This window comes from Bombina bombina, chromosome 6 (assembly GCF_027579735.1).
Source record: "Bombina bombina isolate aBomBom1 chromosome 6, aBomBom1.pri, whole genome shotgun sequence".
NCBI classification, from domain to species: Eukaryota; Metazoa; Chordata; class Amphibia; order Anura; family Bombinatoridae; genus Bombina; species Bombina bombina.
Window position 1 is genome coordinate 272,129,144 of NC_069504.1, and position 12,076 is coordinate 272,141,219.

The 12,076-nt window shown below is 37.5% G+C and overlaps 1 protein-coding gene across 2 annotated transcripts in view; it reads left to right on the plus strand.

The window, feature by feature from the left end:
* The window catches only part of WIF1 (WNT inhibitory factor 1), a 283,251-nt gene that overhangs the window by 36,726 nt on the left and 234,449 nt on the right, over positions 1-12,076 (plus strand). The gene's annotated exons all lie outside the window — the stretch shown is intronic.

The following is a 12,076-nucleotide window of genomic DNA, read 5'->3' on the forward strand; positions in this document are numbered from 1 at the left end:
TTCTAAGTAAGTTTTTAAACAGTTTTATAATGGACTTTTACATCAATATCTGTGCATATTATTATTTGTAGTAGTTTATATTACATGCCGTTATATAAATATTGGTGTATACTGTCCCTTTAAAGCAATAAAAACAGTTTTGGTATTTATGTATCTCACTAACCTCTCTAATATAATTTTGCAGTAGAAATATTAATGATACTATACATTTATAAAATGCAAAACTACTATATATTCACTTAAAGGGCCATGATACCCAAATGTTGAAACACTTGAAAGTTATGCAGCATAGCTGTAAAAAGCTGACAGGAAGATATCACCTGAGCATCTCTATGTAAAAAAGGAAGATATTTTACCTCAAAATGTCCTAAGTATTTAATCCCCATTGCAATGGACTTTAAGCAGCAAATGAGTATGTCTGTCCCGGGACAGGCAAAGGACTGAGCTTTGTGTACACTTATGTTATTTCCCTATTCAGTTTAAGGAAGTTTACTATGAAATCTCATGAGAGTTAAGTGAACACTCATGAGATCACAGTAAAAGAGTTAATGACCTCAGCACTGTTGATGCTGATTGGCTGCAGTTCATTTCTTCTTCTTTTTTTTTACCTGCAGCTGGCCAGCAGCTGAAGTATAACTTTTTACACAACATTTACTCTTCTGAGCTGAGGAAGTTGTGAGGTAAAATATCTTTCTTTTTTACATAGAGTTGCTCAGGTGACAGTGGCGGCTGGTGAATTTTTAGGATGGGGGTGCACAAGACCCTGCCCCTATTAGAAAGCCACGTCCCTTTGAAAAAACATGCCCCTTTTAAAAAACCACGCCCCTTTTAAAAAGCCACACCCATTTTAAAAGCCACACCACTTTTCAAAAGTCACGCCCCTCAAATGGCCCCACCCATTTGAACCAGCAGTGTTTTTGGTCATCGTCTTCTTGAAATATCCAGCCCCGGCCTGGGGGTAACTTCAACTGAAGTTTGTGACTGATTCCTCAACATTATTCTCAAGTATCTGCTGATATTGAGTGGAATCCATGAGACCCTCAACAATATTACCAGTAGTACAGGTCTTTGGAGGTGGTCTGTGGGCTGTTTTTGACCGTTCTCACCATCCTTTGCCTTTGCCTCTGGCCCTCTCTGATATTTTACTTGCCCTGCCACTTCTGGCCTTAACAAGAACTGTGCCTGTGGTCTTCCATATCCTCACCATGCATTGCTCACTGTGTTCCTCACAGTGGACACAGACATCTTAAATCTATGAATGCATACTCTTCAGTACAGCCATGTCCACGTGCAACAGTGCACAAATGGAGGAGCCTACACTACCTTCCCATGTCTAGTCTTAAAATATACATGATGGTGCTCAGTTAAATTATATAATAACATATATATATTAACCAAATGATTAATTAAAGCTGCAAAATAATAAGAATATTGAACGTACATTTATGAAAACATATATATTCCTGGATTTAAAGAACCTTCCACTTTATAGAGAAATACAACCACATTTCAATTACTGTTGCCCCAGCCCCCAGTGTTCGATATTAGGCAATGCAACCAAAGGCCTTGGCAACATGAAGATAAATACACCAACATTTTACTCTCTAGTACAAAAGAAGATTATTTCTATTACACTAGTGCTTAATTTACTTCAAAGGTAAACATTTAAACAATGTTTATAACTCAAGTACAAGTTTTGTAAATCAAGTCAATACGCCTGTCTTTTTTTGATGCAAATAAATCAATAACATTTTCGTTGAATTTAGGAATGTCATTTATCAATTGTTTTTCAATTGTCAGCATGGCTAGAGCGGTCAGTCTTTCCTCCGTCATGGTGCTCCTTAAAAAATGTCTTAACTCGTTTTAAAGTTGAGAAACATCTCTCAGCCTCAGCAGTTGTCACGGGAATAGTTGAAATAATTTGCAACAGTTTGTAGGTCTCCGAGAAAGTACTGTCCAAGTTATTTTCTATTACAAACTGTAGAAGACTAATGGTACCATTCATATTTCTGAAATCTGGTCTTCTGTAAATTACTCCTAGTTCAGTTTTCAGGCAATCTTTCTGTAATGTGTGATAAACAGCTGATGTTTGGTCAAGAAGCTGATTTGGAAATTTTTTCTCGTAATCCGCAAATTTTTCCGCTTGGAGGAGAGAAACAGCCGAGTAGTGAGTTATAAAAGAAAATCTATCTTTTACTTGATTTGTGATAACATTGCATATCTCTTTAGCTGCTACAGTCTGAGCAATGTGAATATTTTCTCTCTTCCTTTTCCTTTTTCCTCTGTTTCTGATATCGTCATGGTCACTGTGTCCATTCTATTCCTTTCGTTTTCCATTGTCTGCTGGAAAGTGTTAATATGTTTTCTAATAAGTGCCGCATCTGTTTGTGTTTTCTGAAGTTGGTTGTATAACACATCTACATGTGGCATAATATTGTGAAAAACTGTAAGCCAAAACACGAATACCGAGTCTTGTAACATACGCCGAATAGCCCCTGCTTGATTTATAGCTATTTCTTTTTTCGATGTTGACTCTATTTTTTCCATGCATTCAATTAACTGTTCCCTGTTTTCAAAAACTGTATTAACGGTTCGACTCTTGAAATTCCACCTGGTGGCTGAACCATGAGGTATCCTTCTTCTAACAGTTTCATCTAGAATAGCTATCCTTTGTGGTGAGTTACTAAAAAAGTTAGTAATGTCACTTAGATTTGAAAAAAATACTCGAACTTGTTGATTTTGACTGCTTGCTTGGCTGACAATTAAATTGAGCTGATGTGCGTAGCAATGCACAAAATGTGCATTCTTGTAGGTACGTTTAATTATAGCCTGAACACCTGCATGCTGACCACTCATCACGCTTGCACCGTCGTAACTCTGCGATATCAGTTTCTCTGGGTTGTCTATAACTTTTTCCAAAGTAGCTTGAATACACGTAGCTAAAGATTCTGCATCATGTCCAGCTGGATTAGTGAATTCCCAGAATCTCTCAACCGGTTGTCCGTTACCTATAATGTATCTAAAAACAACAACCAATTGGAAGGCAGATGAAACATCAGTAGTTTCATCTGCTATCACTGCTACAAAACTTGCATTTGAGATTTCCTTCTTTATTTGGTTCTGGCAAACAGTAAGCATACAGTCTAATAAATCGTTTTGAATTTCTTTTGACGTTCCTTTAAAAACAGTGGCACTAGCGAGATGTTCTTTTAGAAATGCATCAAGCTCTGCTGAGAAGTTTATAAGACCTCTGAAAATGCCTGGATTTAATGAATCATCGCGTTCGTCATGTCCTCGAAGTGCAAGCTCAAATGCGCCGCAAAATAAAATACAATTAATTATTTTGGAAAGAACATAGCAATTTTTCGTTACTTGCTCATTATGTTTTTTAATATTCAAACGATATGCACTGTCAAGTTGTTGCCGAATATCAACCTTCCTAGCAAATTAAACTCTAATGTGGAGTTTAAATGTGATTGGGAGCAATTATGTTTATTTGTTTTTTGACTTAAATGTGATAAATCGGCGACACCATAACTCACCCAGCTTGAATCCCCACTTTGTTTTGCAAACAGGAGACAATAAAAACAAAAGAGCCTGTTAGATAATTCACAACCACAAATCCATGGATATTTATCATATACCTCGGGTTTGAATTCTCTTTTGTAATCTCTAGTTTTACATTTTGTCACCTGGGTAAGGTTAAGCATAGGTGTTGGCCTGAGCATTTTAATTTCAATTTTTCTTTCAATGGGCAACATTGAAAAATGTAATTGCTTTAGCTCAGACACACTAATTTTACTAAGTGCCATCTTAACTGTTAGTTTACACACAAAGAACAGTCTTTTGCTCTTATCTAATATATAACTTGTAGGTAGGTAGCTCTGCAGCTGTTAGAAAATATACAACTCAACTTAAAGTAATAGTTTAATAATTTGGCGGTTGTTATGTAATATATAACTTGTAGGTAGGTAGCTCTGCAGCTGACCAGCTGTTAGAAAATATAAAACTCAACTTGAAGTAATAGTTTAATAGTTTGGCGGTTGTTATGTAATATATAACTTGTATGTAGGTAGCTCTGCAGCTGTTAGAAAATATACAACTCAACTTGAAGTAATAGTTTAATAGTTTGGCGGTTGTTATCTAATATATAACTTGTAGATAGGTAGCTCTGCTGCTCTGCAGCTGTTAGAAAATATACAACTCAATAGTAATAGTTTAATAGTTTGGCGGTTGTTATCTAATATATAACTTGTAGGTAGGTAGCTCTGCAGCTGTTAGAAAATATATTAAAAGTTTAATAGGTTTGTGGTTGTTTTGTAATATATAACTTGTAGGTAGGTAGCTCTGCTGCTCTGCAGCTGTTAGAAAATATACAACTCAACTTGAAGTAATAGTTAAATAGTTTGGCGGTTATTATGTAATATATAACTTGTAGGTAGGTACCTCTGCAGCTGTTAGAAAATATATTAAAAGTTTAATAGTTTTGTGGTTGTTATGTAATATATAACTTGTAGGTAGGTAGCTCTGCAGCTATTAGAAAATATACAACTCAACTTGCAGTAATAGTTTAATAGTTTGGCGGTTGTTATGTAATATATAACTTGTAGGTAGGTAGCTCTGCTGCTCTGCAGCTGTTAGAAAATATACAACTCAACTTGAAGTAATAGTTTAATAGTTTTGCGGTTGTTATGTAATATATAACTTGTAGGTAGGTAGCTCTGCAGCTGTTAGAAAATCTACAACTCAACTTGAAGTAATAGTTTAATAGTTTGGCAGTTGTTATCTAATATATAACTTGTAGGTAGGTAGCTCTGCAGCTGTTAGAAAATATATTAAATGTTTAATAGGTTTGTGGTTGTTATGTATTATATAACTTGTAGGTAGGTAGCTCTGCTGTTTTGCAGCTGTTAGAAAATATACAACTCAACTTGAAGTAATAGTTTTAATAGTTTGGCGGTTATTATGTAATATATAACTTGTAGGTAGGTATCTCTGCAGCTGTTAGAAAATATATTAAAAGTTTAATAGTTTTGTGGTTGTTATGTAATATATAACTTGTAGGTAGGTAGCTCTGCAGCTATTAGAAAATATACAACTCAACTTGCAGTAATAGTTTAATAGTTTTGCGGTTGTTATGTAATATATAACTTGTAGGTAGGTAGCTCTGCTGCTCTGCAGCTGTTAGAAAATATACAACTCAACTTAAAGTAATAGTTTAATAGTTTTGCGGTTGTTATGTAATATATAACTTGTAGGTAGGTAGCTCTGCAGCTGTTAGAAAATCTACAACACTAGTAGACAACGGCAAGTAGTTTTGCGGTGCCGGTTGTTATAAAATATATTGCAGCTGTTAGAAAATATCAACTACAACTAATAGGTAATATCTTATAATAATTATAATAATATAGCTCACTAGAGATAAAATATAAAATGTTAAATATGCCGGTTTACTGCCTAATTTTAGTATCAGCAGCAGCACAGCAGTTTTTAAAAAAAAAACTTTTACCTTTCTTTGCAAAACTGCTAATTGCAATCTGATAATTAATTAATCTGCTAAAATACTTAAATGTATTAATGGTAAGCAACCGTGACAGCCGTCAACGGTCAACAACTAGTATCAGCAGCAGCACAGCAGTTAACTGCTTTTTTTTAAAAAAAAACTTTGACCTTTTTTTTGCAAAACTTCTAATTGCAATCTGCTAATTAATCTGCTAAAATACTTAAATTAAATGTATTAATGGTAAGCAACCGTGACAGCCGTCAACGGTCAACAACTAGTAGTATCAGCAGCAGCACAGCAGTTAACTGCATTTTTTTTAAAAAAAACTTTGTTCTTTTTTTGCAAAACTTCTAATTGCAATCTGCTAATTAATATGCTAAAATACTTAAATCATATGTATTAATGGTAAGCAACCGTGACAGCCGTCAACGGTCAACAACTAGTATCAGCAGCAGCACAGCAGTTAACTGCTTTATGTATTTGTAAAAAAAAAAAAAAAATTTTTTTTGCAAAACTTTTAATTGCAATCTGTTGACAAAAATATTATTTTATTATTCCCAAATTACTCCACTAAACTTACTGACTAAAGCCAATTGTTTTAAGAGAGAACTCCCTCTACTCTACCTAAGTACTCTAAATGTTAAGTTAAAACAAAAAATTAACTTTTTTTTCTCACACACACTGGTGTCTGTCTCACTCTCTACTACTAATCTCAACTCTGTAATTAGTTTAAAACTTTAAACTAAACTAATAAGCTCAGCTGCAGGCCTGCAGCAAAATAAGGCCCACTGCCCACTACTAACAATTCGCAAATTCACAATTAATAATCTCTTATTCTCTCAGTTTCAGCACCAACACGTCTGCAGCAAGGGCTAAATCGTTCGTTTTTTAACAAAGAGAGGCAAGTTGAACATAAGGTCAGAGCTCTGTAAACAAGGCTCCTATCCGCTCAACGGCTATCTCCTCAATGAGATTTTCGTGCCGTTGAGGGGGAGGAGCCTTGTGGGGGCGGTCACATGACGCAACAGCGTATCAGAGGCGAGACTCAGCCATCAGGCAGACTGTGGGAGGAGCCAGAGCACAGGCTGAAGTCAGCTCGCACACTTCAGCCTGTGCAAATAGGGCTCTATTAGCAGTGCCGGGCTGGGAGGAGCTACGCCTGCACAGTGATGCATAGAGATCACTGTGCAGGATAGGGTTTTGCTTTATCGCACGTGAGATCAGGTTAGGATAGGGAGGAGGTCAGGTGACACGTTGTTGTGGGAGTGGTGTGGTGACTGACTGGTGTCTGGTGTGCGCACACTCGCACAGTGAGAGCAGCCTTAGTTAGATTAGGAGGAGGAGACGCTAGTGACTGATGCGGTGTGGTCTACTCTGGTGACGTCAGCTGAGCCTGAGCTCTGGCTCTGCTCTGTGTCCGCCTGGTCCTAGCTCCCTCCTGCTTCTTACAACAATATTAATGGTGGTACCTACAGGCTACAGACTCAGCCACTGCTATACAGAGCCTATACAGTCTACACTCAGACTTGAAATCAATGTATAATAAATAATATTATTAACACTTAACACACACACACACACTAATACAAAAAAAATTAAACAAAAAAATTTTAAAAAAAAAATTTTGCTGAATTTTTTTTTTTTTGCTGAATCTTTTTTTCCTCCTTGCCCCTGGGCGGTTCACGTGCGAATGTGCACAACTGGAGGAGCCTCCACTGTCAGGTGATAGTTTACAGTCAGCTTTTTACAGTTATGCTGCATCATTTTCAAGTGATTTAGCATATGAGTATTATGTCCCTTTAAGCAATTTTCAACCTGAAACTTTGAGGCACAATTAGTGTGATATTGGTGACTGAAACTGAGGTTGCTACGTGTGGTTATTATTTAGATTGACTTTCACATACTGGGCAAGATTACATATGCGGCGTCATTCGCAAAAGCCGGCGACACCGGTTTTTAGTCCGGTTTTGCTATCACATATATGGCGCCGCATAAAATAAAAGTTATGTTTTATTACTGAAGACTTGGTCGCAGGAATCATTTTCTTGTATATGTCATAACACTTTGCTAACTGTTCATATATCGCTACTTGAGCTCTAATCACAGAACGGCCACAAAGTAATATTCTGCCTCCTAGACAATATTTTACATTTCCCTAAGTTAAACAGCTCTTTTACCTCTAAAAAATACTAACAGTAAAACCCCCCACCCACCAAACCCGCAAAATAAAAAAAACTAAACTACCCATTGCCCCTAAAGGGGCATTTGTATGGGCATTGCCCTTAAAAGGGCATTCAGCTCTTTTACAAGTGCCCATTAAATCCCTAATCTAAAAAAAAAAAAAAAAGCCTAAATCTAACCCCCAAATAGGTACTCGCAGTTCCTGAAGTCCAGTGGTGAAGTCTTGTTCCAGGCGGTGAAGTCTTCTTCCAAGCGGCCGACATCTTCTTCCTAGCGGGCACCTCTTCTTTCTTCATCCAAGACCAAGTCGGCGTGGAGCGGAGATGACCGCGCAACTGAAGACCAATGACGCGGAACTGAAGATCGGCGATCGTGGAGCCATGGAGTGTGGAGGATCCCCTTCGTACGATCTGCGCCATACTCTGACTATTGAATGGAAGGTACACATTTAAATATGGCATTCCTTGCATTCCTATTGGCTGAAAAAATTCAAATCAGCCAATAGGATGAGAGCTGCTCAAATCCTATTGGCTGATTTGAAACATTTAGGGGGTGTTAAGTTAGGGGTCTTAGTAATTTAATTAGCCTTGTGGGGGGTTGGCGGTTTAGGGGTTAATAGATTTATTAGATTTATTAGATTTATTAGGTTTATTGCCTTGTGGGGGTTTGGCGGATTAGGGGTTAATATGTTTATAAGATACTTTGCGATGTGGGGGTTGGCAGATTAGGGGTTAATAGGTAGATTGCGATGTGGGGTTTGGCGGATTAGGGGTTAATAGTTTAATTAGTTAGATTGTGATGTGGGGGGTTGGCGGATTATGGGTTAATACATTTATTATTAGTTCCGATGGCAGATATATTGGTTTTACGTTTTGGCTTTATTTTTGGGAGGCGGGTTAGACTTTTTCGGGAGATTTTTTTTTTTCTTAGGCGCCGGCAGTTTCTAAAGTGCCGTAAATTACTGGTGACTCCAGAAATGTGTATTTACTCACATTTCCGGACATCACTAGTTTATTCGACTTACGGCAGTTTATGAACTGCCGGAGGGGTTTATGTGATTCCCCGATGTGCGAGGGGAAATTACGGACGACACAGGTTTCAGCAATTGTGCTGAAGCCTGTGCTGCATATGTAATCACGCCCACTATCGTTAGGATATGATCAATTCAGTCATTTTATATTCACACATAGAGAAAAAAAATATGCTGTACTACTTTTGGGAAAATGTGCAGTTATTATATCCACAAGCTTGGCATAGAGACCTCCAATACACATTGTCACTAAAGGAATGAAATATCATTTTTCATTTCTAGAGCAAAGTTAGCACATCTAACTAGTTTATTAGTAACAAATGGTAAAGTTTTTACATTTTAGTAAATGCTGCAAAGGCTTAACCATTTATTCACAGGATCTTCTGACACAAATTATTTTTTTCACATCTAGTGGGTATGCCCTAAAATACTACCATTCCGGCATGAGGTATTGGCGTATGTAAACTAGGTTTTTGAAAGTTTTTTACAACCAAACATACTGATATTTATTTTTAACATATTTAGCACTTGAGTGAGAGATACCATTATTTCCCGATCCAACGATCTAGATTTCTACCATAGTATAATATACACTTGGGACTCTTGACATAGGAAGTTTTTTCTTGTATTTCAAATGGAGAACCTAACACCTAGATTACGAGTTTTGCGTTAGGAGGGGTGCGGTGCTAACGAGCAGTTTATGCTCACCGCTCACTTGCAGACAGCGCTGGTATTACGGGTTTTTACAAACCCGGCGTTAACCCCAAAAAAGTGAGCGAAGAGCAAAATTTAGCTCCACATCTCACCTCAATACCAGCGCTGCTTACGTTAGCGGTGAGCTGCTAAAACGTGCTCGTGCACGATCTCCCCATAGGAGTCAATGGGGGAGAGCCGGCTGAAAAAAAACCTAACACCTGCAAAAAAGCAGCGTTCAGCTCCTAACGCAGCCCCATTGATTCCTATGGGGAAATACATTTTATGTCTACACCTAACACCCTAACATGAACCCCGAGTCTAAACACCCCTAATCTTACACTTATTAACCCCTAATCTGCCGCCCCGTCATCGCCGACACCTACATTATATTATTAACCCCTAATCTGCCGCCTCCAATGTTGCCGCAACCTAACTACATTTATTAACCCCTAATCTGCCTCCCCCAATGTCGCCGCAACCTAACTACATTTATTAACCCCTAATCTGCCACCCCCAACGTCGCCGCCACTATATTAAAGTTATTAACCCCTAAACCTAAGTCTAACCCTAACACCCCCTAACTTAAATATAATTTAAATAAATCTAAAAAAATAACTATCATTAAATGCATTATTCCTATTTAAAACTAAATACTTACCTATAAAATAAACCCTAAACTAGCAACAACATAACTAATAGTTACATTGTAGCTAGTTTATGGTTTGGTTTTATTTTACAGCTAAGTTTGTATTTATTTTAACAAGGTAGAATAGTTACTAAATAGTTATTAAAGGGTCATGATACCCAATTTTTTTCTTTCATGATTTAGAAAGAGCATGTCATTTTAAACAACTTTCTAATTTACTTCTATTATCTAATTTGCTATAAATCTCTTGATATCACTTGCTGAAAAGCATATCTAGATATGCTCAGTAGCTGCTGATTGGTTGCTGCACAGAAAGGCCTTGTGTGATTGGCTCACACATGTACATTGCTATTTCTTCAACAAAGGATATCTAAAGAATTGAGCAAATTAGATAATAGAAGTAAATTGGAAAGTTGTTTAAAATTGCATGCCCTATCTGAATCATGAAAGTTTAATTTTGACTAGACTGTCCCTTTAACTATTTAATAACTACCTAGCTAAAATAAAGACGAATTTACCTGTAAAATAAAACCTAACCTAAGTTACACTAACACTTCACTATAATTAAATAAATTAACTAAATTAAATACAATTAATTACAATTAAATAAAATTATCTAAAGTACGAAAAACCCCTCCACTAAATTACAAAAATAATAAAAATAATTACAAGATTTTTAAACTAATTACACCTACTCTAATCCCCCTAACAAAATAAAAAAGCCCCCCAAAATAAAAAAAAGCCCTACCCTACACTAAATTACAAATAGCCCTTAAAAGGGCCTTTTGTGGGGCATTGCCCCAAAGTAATCAGCTCTTTTACCTGTAAAAAAAAAAAGTACAAATACCCCCCCAACATTAAAACCCACCACCCACACAACCAACCCTACTCTAAAACCCACCCAAACCCCCCTTAAAAAAACCTAACACTAACCCCTTGAAGATCATCCTACCGTGATACGTATTCACCCAACCGGGCAGAAGTGGTCCTCCAGACGGGCAGAAGTCTTCATCCAAGCCGGGCAGAAGAGGTCCTCCAGACGGGCAGAAGTCTTCATCCAGACGGCATCTTTTATCTTCATCCATCCGGCGCGGAGCGGGTCCATCTTCAAGACATCCGACGCGGAGCATCCTCTTCATCCGGAGTCTTCTTACTAAATGACAGTACCTTTAAGTGACGTCATCCAAGATGGTGTCCCTTCAATTCCGATTGGCTGATAGAATTCTATCAGCCAATCGGAATTAAGGTAAAAAAAATTCTATTGGCTGATGCAATCAGCCAATAGGATTGAGCTTGCATTCTATTGGCTGCCAGCTCAATCCTATTGGCTGATTGGATCAGCCAATAGGATTGAACTTTTTTCTACCTTAATTCCGATTGGCTGATAGAATTCTATCAGCCATCGGAATTGAAGGGACGCCATCTTGGATGACGTCACTTAAAGGTACCGTCATTTAGTAAGAAGACTCCGGATGAAGAGGATGCTCCGCGTCGGATGTCTTGAAGATGGACCCGCTCTGTGCCGGATGGATGAAGATAGAAGATGCCGTCTGGATGAAGACTTCTGCCCGTCTGGAGGACCACTTCTGCCCGGTTGGGTGAAGACGTCTCACGTAGGGTGATCTTCAAGGGGTTAGTGTTAGTTTTTTTTTAAGGGGGGATTGGTGGGTTTTAGAGTAGGGTTGGTAGTGTGGGTGGTGGGTTTTAATGTTGGGGGGTATTTGTCCTTTTTTTTTTACAGGTAAAAGAGCTGATTACTTTGGGGCAATGCCCAGCAAAAGGCCCTTTTAAGGGCTATTTGTAATTTAGTGTAGGGTAGGGCTTTTTTATTTTGGGGGCTTTTTTATTTGGTTAGGGGGATTAGAGTAGGTGTAATTAGTTTAAAAATCTTGTAATTATTTTTATTATTTTCTGTAATTTAGTGTTTGGTTTTTTTCGTACTTTAGACTTTAGTGTTAGGTGTTAGTGTAACCTCGGTTTAGGGGTTAATAGGTAGTTTATGGGTGTTAGTGTACTTTTT